This window comes from Manacus vitellinus, unplaced genomic scaffold (assembly GCF_001715985.3).
Source record: "Manacus vitellinus isolate BGI_N305 unplaced genomic scaffold, ASM171598v3 scaffold_30_pilon, whole genome shotgun sequence".
In the NCBI taxonomy this organism is placed as follows: domain Eukaryota; kingdom Metazoa; phylum Chordata; class Aves; order Passeriformes; family Pipridae; genus Manacus; species Manacus vitellinus.
This window is the reverse complement of record NW_021940291.1, coordinates 7,337,998-7,346,141: the sequence shown is the minus strand read 5'-3', so window position 1 is coordinate 7,346,141 and position 8,144 is coordinate 7,337,998.

The following is an 8,144-nucleotide window of genomic DNA, read 5'->3' as shown; positions in this document are numbered from 1 at the left end:
GTTAAAGGCTTGATCTGAAAGGGCATTTCATTACAAAAAACAGGTTCTTGGTGTTTCTGAGCAATCTCAGGTTTAACAATATTGCAGTTCTCTAACTGTCAGACAATCTGATTAGTCTGAAATAAGGAAACTTCCTATTTCCAGCTTGCAACTAGGAGAGAAAACCAGCAATGTTTACAGCCAGTGTCCATGGATTTCATGTTTACATGTGTTAGAGGAGACTGCCCTCTGGGAAACATACTGCTAAAAGATGAAGACTTTTCTTGTAACCAGTGGAGGACAAACCCTTAAATTCCCGAATAGTACTTTTGCAGCTTAATGATTGAAGAATCCCCATCTTCATACTTGAGCTGTCAGCTAAGTATGTCTGAATTATTTTTTTAATTTAAAATTTACTGCCCATTATGTTTCTTTATGAATGAACTCTGCTTCACTTGGAGAAAAATGTGTATATGTACACCCTCTAATCTACAGTTTTGCCAAATCTGTCATGTTCCAACCCAACCAGCTTTGACCAGTTAATGAAATGGTTGGTCTGAATGCAGATTCGTTGTGTTAGCCTGCTGGAAAGAAAGCAGTCTAGTGAAATGCTCAGCAAAGCCCAGCAGCAGTGATGCATGAATTAGTGGTGTTAAGCCTCCTTTATCCTCCATCTGTATTCTCTTTCAGCTCTGCTTGATATTTAACTAGCAGGAAGGAAAAAAAAAAAAAGCTTTTTGCAGTGGCATCTAGCAAGATTTCAGTAGGGGTTCTAGATTTCTCCTGCCAGTGACACAAGATAGAAGGTGGCATTCATAGCAACTTCAGTGGTTCTCACATTTAAGGAATGAAAACAGATAATTGCAGTTGCAGAGTTTGAGAGGTTTTCCTGTTTTTTATATTATTTGTCTTCACTTGGCATAGTATTTGCTATAGTTAGGTTTTACCTGATTTGACTGCCTAACTGGAACTCATTAAAACTTCCAAAACACTGGGGGAATTCAAAATGGTGGTGGTGGAGAAAGTGGACAAAGGGAACAAGAGGGTTCGATCAAGGATTTTAAGGGAAATCCTCTTCTTGAAGAGAAACTGAAAGCAGAAATTCTAAGCACCATTTTTTCCCCCCAAGTCTAAAACTTCAGGTAAGATTTTAGGTGTCAGACCTCTTTGCTTTATAATTACCTAATATTTAACAATAATACTATACCATATATTAATCTTGTTTGGAGTATCATTACTATAATAAGTGGATTAAAGTCATGTTTATTTATGTAATAGGAAACAGTCAAGTTCATGGTGTCTTATATACATGAGGCTATAAAGCCTTCATTAGAACTAAAAAAAGTATAAAATAAAATATATTCTAACACCACCTCCCCCTCCCTTCCCCAAAATTGTGCCCCTTTTGGTAACATAGTGTTTCTGTGTAAGTGATGGCTGAGGCTCGATCAGGAGCTGGGGCCACTCATCCCTGTTCTTCGTGACTGCTCTCAGAGTGGGGAGCAGAATATGGCAGAACACTGGGTGGTGTAACTGGTCTGAAATACTTTCTATGATCTCTGCAATTTGGGATGTTTCAGCTGGTGTTCCTTCCCACCCTCCATGGAAGCTCACAGAGAGGGAACATGTCTCCTGGCTTAAATATGGTCCATCCAGGTTAACATGGCTGTGTCAGCCCTAAGAGCTGTTGCTTAAGAGTTTGACCCTCTCTCTCTGCTGTTCCACAATGTTTTGAAAACTATCCACCTGGTGACATTGATGGACAACAGTAAATAACACATAAAAGGTTCCATTTGTGGCAATCTGATGGATTTACCAGGAGCAATAGCAGTTGAGTTACTAGGGTTTTTCCAATATGCCACGGTTGCTGTCATAACACAGTGTGCTCTCTACCTCCTCTGCCCTTCTCTTCCCCCACCCAATATAGTCAAAGGCAAAATCCTTCTGGCTCTATTCAAATAGTTATGCTCATTGGAGGGTTCAAGCATATTTTAAGCAACCTTCAGTGCTTTGTTTCTCTGAATATTCCAGTCTGGATTGAATCTTGGCACAATGTGCACTTGCACAGTCCATAAAAGGATCTTTTCTTTTCTCTGATCTTGATGCCACATCTCTCTCCCTATTGTTGTAGTTGCTGCTTCTTAAGTACTCTCTTGTTTATTAAAAAAAGTGACTTAAGAAAAATGTTTTCCTTCCTTTCTTTAATGAGATCTTGCTCTAGGAATTGCTGATCTCTTCCCATGAGCACTCTTTATACCTCTATAAATATTTTGGGTGGTTTTACTGTTGCCTGGAGACTTCAGTAAACTCTGTTTTCTCTGTTGTAGGGAACATTCCTTTTCCTGAGCACTTCTTGATAGTACTGTTTAACAAGGGGTTTGTGTATTTTCCTACTGTACCATCAAACCTCAGTGTTCCCTATATTCTTGATTAAAACCTGGAGAAGCTTTGCCCTGTTTTCTTTCCTTTTTCTTACCTTATGGAGGAACACCCACTGTCTCAGGTGCCCCTTCTGTGGATTGAGAGTGGCTTATTGCTATGAGAGCATTCATAATTCAGCTCCTTGGCCAATAAAAAAATCAAGGAAATAAAAGATGTATTCAATTTTGTCACATCCTCCAAGAGTGCAAGAACTTTTTATTCTGTCTAATATGAAAGACACTCTATTTTTAGTTCATGAATCATGATATGGATATATTCATGGATATGAATCATGTGACATCTTATGTCTTGCTTTAGGACATCTATTAGAGATAACTGAAACATTTATTTTCAACCTTTAAGCTATTTCATAAAAGCTTAGGTTTTGAGCAACAGGAAAGGAGTGGGATTTTTTCCCCCCTTTCTGGTAGTGTTGTTTGGATTTTGTTTTTAAAAGCATGATACACTTACTACAGTTTCAGAAACACTTATTAATGGCCTACAGGGTTGAGAACCTACTCTTGGATTAATTTTTTTCTACAGTAGTCCACAGATTCTTTCCTCTTTATTGCAAACAAGTATATCTTGACTGGTTTCTTTTTATTTCATCATGACAATATTAAGCAGTTTAGAAGTAATACAGCATTAAAAGTACCACTTAATTGGAAAGAATCGTAAATTAGCATGGCAATCAAATAATACATTGATTTTTTTTCTTTAAATCAAAATGCCTTTTCCAAAAAAAAAAAAAGAATGCTTTTTGTGGAATATTTTGGGAGGGTGGGGGTGTGGAGGAGGGAAACACACCTAGTTTTTGGGCAAAGGCTTTAAAGTCAAATTTGTGACTAATGCTTTTCATCTTTATTGAAAAGGAAGAAATTATTATTTATCAATGAGTTATTAATTGTATTTGTGCTGATGTTGCCTAAAGGTAAGGGATTTTAAGGAAATAATGTAGTTATTTTAATCATATTTAGGTCTCTACATTTTTTTAAACACTTTGTATAAATTAATATCTTCTTTTTGGTAGACATGAGTTAGTTTGAAATATTTTTCTGCTCCCTATTGTACAAAGTAATAATGTTCTCTAGCCTTTGATCAGCAAAGTGATGTTTTGTCTCACTATGACAGTGCTAGTGATAAAATTTGGATCAGTTAGCCAAAATGTGTTTCATTGCATATACCCAGACATCAGAGGAGAAAGAGGATTCTTTCTTGCTTGCTTCTGGATTGATGTATGTTGTCTCATTTAAACAAAGGAAAAGTAATGAAGCAATGTTGGCATTGTAGAGAGATTCCTGTGCTCTTTTACCAGGCACAGTGAAGTGGAAAACATGCTTTAATGAAGGAAGTTTGTGGCACTTTACTTTTACTCCTCCTTTTGTGTTTGTCACGGTCATTATGTTATTCTGTGGAAGGAAACAACAAAACAACAACAACAACAAAGCAACAAAAAAAAGAGGAAAGTTACTTCCTACAACTCTTAATAAGAAAAAATAAAACAAACAAACAAACAAAAAACCAAAAACAAAATTATAAAAGTGAGTCCAGGACTGGCTTACTTTTTCCAAAAATTTTCAGAGGGAGTTGGCATTTATATTGCCCTTGAAGATTTAAGGGCATTTAATCTCTCTGTTCAGGCCTTATAAAAAGGACCTTGCAATTGAACTTTCAAGATGGTAGATAATATCAGTTTGACTTTTCTGGGAAATACAGCAAATGTAAGTTGCTAGCACTGTAGAAGAAGTATTGCCTGATTCACAAGATCTTCTCTTCACTGCAAACTGCCCTTAAAACGTGTTCCCAAACAGATGTCCTATTACAGAACACCAAAGTCACCTTATTTTTATATGCTCAGTGTTTTAAATGCACTTTTATTATCAGAATGGGTCAGAATGCAGTTACAAGCATAAAAACTTCTCCTGAGAGAAATGTGGAATGATGAGCTTGTGTTCAGAGTCTGCGTAGCAAACGGAAGGTCCTGTTTAACAAAAACCCCAATGATAATAACTCCCACAAATTATGCCTACCTGTTTTTCCTGTAATCAAAAATGACAACCAGAATTACTACTGCTCTTAACAGCTAGCAGTGTGTTCTGCAGCCTGGCATCGCTGAGTTCTGCAGATATTTCACAGAAATATTATTTGGCTGATGAGTCATCCTCAGAACACAGCATTGTAATGGAATAATGCTTGGCATGCCATAGGTAAATCTAAGTTAAAACTGGTGCAAGTTGCTTGAGCTGGGGGAAAAATTAGATCGAAACATGGTTTTGGTTTGTTGTTTGTTTTCCCTGAGTCTTTTAGAGCAATAAGTAAAATAATATCACCAGAAAACAAAGAGCAAATTAGATAATAATTCTCTTTAGTCCTTCCAGGGGTCCTTACCTTGAGACAAAAAACCAAAGCATAGAGTTGTATCTTGTGTCACAGGTGAACGCTTAATACTAAATGTGTAGTTTTTATTGCACCTTGTTTTTCCTCTTTGCTTATAGGTCGAGTTGTTGTTCTTTCTTTTCCCATAATTCTCCACCTTCAGTCTACCCTTTGCTCTTTAATTGCCACTGCAAGAAGTTAGAATGTTGTTTGCATGGGTTGCTTACCGTGCAAATCAGTGTGTGAATCTTGTTTCTCTACAGTCTTGTTCCTAAGAGGCTTCTGTTGAGAAGTCCAGATTCAGGAGGAGGGAGTGCTGTTGTCAGGAAGTTAGAGATAGTGACACTTTACACTTCCTTTCCATGGCAATTATGACCCACCAAGACCCACCAGAAACTGCCATTAGTTCTCAGAGTTAAAAACTTCATTTCTGAAGCATTTGCAGTGGAACCTTAGTAACACCCTGGTGAAAGAAACAGAAACTTCCTGAGGCAGATCCTGTGGGGGCAAGTGTGAGGTTGTTGTAAATAACAAGTGAGCCTTGGGCAGACTTTGTTGCTAAAATAACTGTATTGTTTCCAATCTACAGACATGCAGAGTATGCTGTGATTTTCACATTTTGCAGGGGGTCTATATTGCCCTTTTTTATCGACTAGATGAAAACAGTATCCAAGCTGTTTAACTTCAGCAAATTGTCCTCATCAGGTTTTCTAGTCTGTTCAGTAGTTACCACTACCTAAAAGGCTGACAGCAGGATTCAGTTTTGCCCTGTTTTCTTCAGTAGTGGATGGAACACTTTTGACTCTAAACTGGGAATTGTTTTCTTCGATTGCAGTACAACTGGGTTTGGAGTATCTCCGAGCTGCCTTGCCAGCTGAAAACTCAGCCAGCTTGGCCACCTTGCACTCACTAGGGACTTGTCTAAATCACAAAGCAACAAATTGCATCCTATAACAATATCTACAACAAATTAGAAGATCTTTTAATGAACAGTACATTAAATAAACTAAGACTTATTAGCTGATAGAGACTCACGTGCTTTTATGGTTTCAACAAACCTATGCTGTTTTATTTCCACTGAAGTTCTTTGCCCTTCTGCCCATTTTGGGGAAAAAGCTGTTGTGGTTAGCACTGTTTTATGGTTGAGGTTAACCTGAGATCTTGCTGTGAAGATGGCATTAAACACAGTGGTGCTGGCCTGTGTTCATTGCTGATATGATACCTAAGTCTCCATGTGAAGTGATGTTCAGTGAAATTTTTGTTTAGCACAGTGCTGTCCATAGATGTAAAACTGCAGTTGCCTGAAGATATATGTCAGCTGTACTGTTCTGGCTGATGGTTGAAGATTTCATCTCTTCCAGTCTGAATGTTTTTGGCAAGAAGCCAGTGGAATGTAATCTTATACAGGAAATTGTCTAACAAAACCAGTGCCATAAAAGCGGGTAGTTGAAAACACACAACTAAGATGTTCTGATATGATTTAAGGGGATTACACCTTACTCTTAAACCCATATTATCCTGTAACTTTTTTGAACTGTATAGGTTTGCAAACACAAGCAACATCAGCCTTCATAGAGTCTGGATGCCATGTTAGTGGCTGAAAAATAATTACTTACATATCCTCCAAGACTTCATAATAAATAGTTGGCCAGGTTGGAGGATTTCAAAACCTGCTATTTTATTCATTAAGGCTGTAGCAACCTAAAGAACTGAACCAATGTCTCTTATGGAGATTGTTTTGAGGTAACTAAAAAAAAAAAGTTTTAAATTAGTATTTTTTTTTTAAACTGTTTTGAAAAAATCTCTGAAACTCGTACCCCTTTCTGGTGTGGACTGATGTTTTCTGATCCCATCTTCTAGTACTACAAATCTACTGCATGAAATTGGACTTCTGGATATCTTTTACTCATGCAATTTCCATAGTAAAGACCTTATTCCATTGATTCTATTATTTAAACATGTGGTGTTTAGTGTTTCAATAACAGGAAGGATTCCAATAGTTGCTTGACCTCACAGTTTCTGTTCTCGACCCCAGGAGCCACTGATTTTTTTAGGGAAGTTCTCTGTAGGGCAGAAGGGACTATTCCAGCATGTATGAAGTAAAAACTATAATGACCAGGAAGGTAAACTGGGATGTCTGCACAGGGAAATTCATCTGCTTGTTTCTTTGAGTCTTGTAGTATTGCTGGCTGGTGGTAACTCATTCTGTGACTGGACATTAGCAGAGGCAAACAGCAATTCCTGCCCTTTCCTGTCTTGAGCTTTATGAAACAAGGTGATTTTATAAAAAATAATCATATTTCTTAGTGTGCAGGATATTTAAGGCCAACAAAGGAATAAATACTTTGGTATTTTTCTGACATCCGATGTGAACTTGGCAACGAACAAACCGGTAGAGCCATAATGACCATGTGAGTCCTGTTTTGTTCTGGACTGACTAGAAAAGACAATACAAGGAAGGGTGAAACCACTTGAGCACGTGAAACAAAAAAAACAAACAAAAAAGAAAAAGTTCTCACTTGCAGTCCTCCTGTCAAAAAAAAGCCTGGGTGTTTTTGTAATCCTGTCATGTGATCATTAGAGCAAAAGCTGTGGGTAGTGAACTGCTGGGTGCCTGTTACAAAATGCATTTTGTAGCTTTTATTTGGCCTAAAGAGGCTGGGGGTTTGTGTTCGTGTGTGCATTGTGCTGATAAAAATTCAAGCTGTAAATTAAGCTGTAAATAATGTTGCAACTGTAGCCTAGAATTGCCTGGATGTGAAGCCAGCTTCTAGACTGGAAATCTTCCAAATTATGTAACAGCACTTTGTTCCTACCTGTTGTGCCATCAACCCACAGGGGTACAAGGAAGCAATGTTCTTCCTTGCTTCAAATAACTCACATTCACCTTAAGCTGGCATCCAGATTTTTTGCACAATTATGACAACGCTTCCAGGTGCTTGATAACTTTTCCCTCTAAAATCCCTGTGTTGTTTCTTTTCACTCCAGCTTTTCATACTAATGTCTTGAGTGGCCCAGTCCTTCCAATCTAAGCAAAATCTCAGTGAAACTGGTGTTCCATTTCCTCGTTACAAAAACCAAATTATTTTCCTTAGCTTTTTTTGTTTTGACCAACTTATAATTCTTCAGGCTTAGGGACATGGTAGGTCTCTAGAATTAATGCTGCTTTATGCTTTGAGGTTGCTTTGATTTGTTAAATCCCTTTCCTGGTGCCCAATTGGTTTTGATTATCTCTGTAACTGAGAATTTGTTGATTTTGACCATGCAGAGATTCTGTTAAGCCTTTCATGAGGTGTTCATGATTGGTTTTCATGTTTTAAATGTGAACTTACTTGTGTTTCATCTCAACATGTTGAAGGATGTTCATA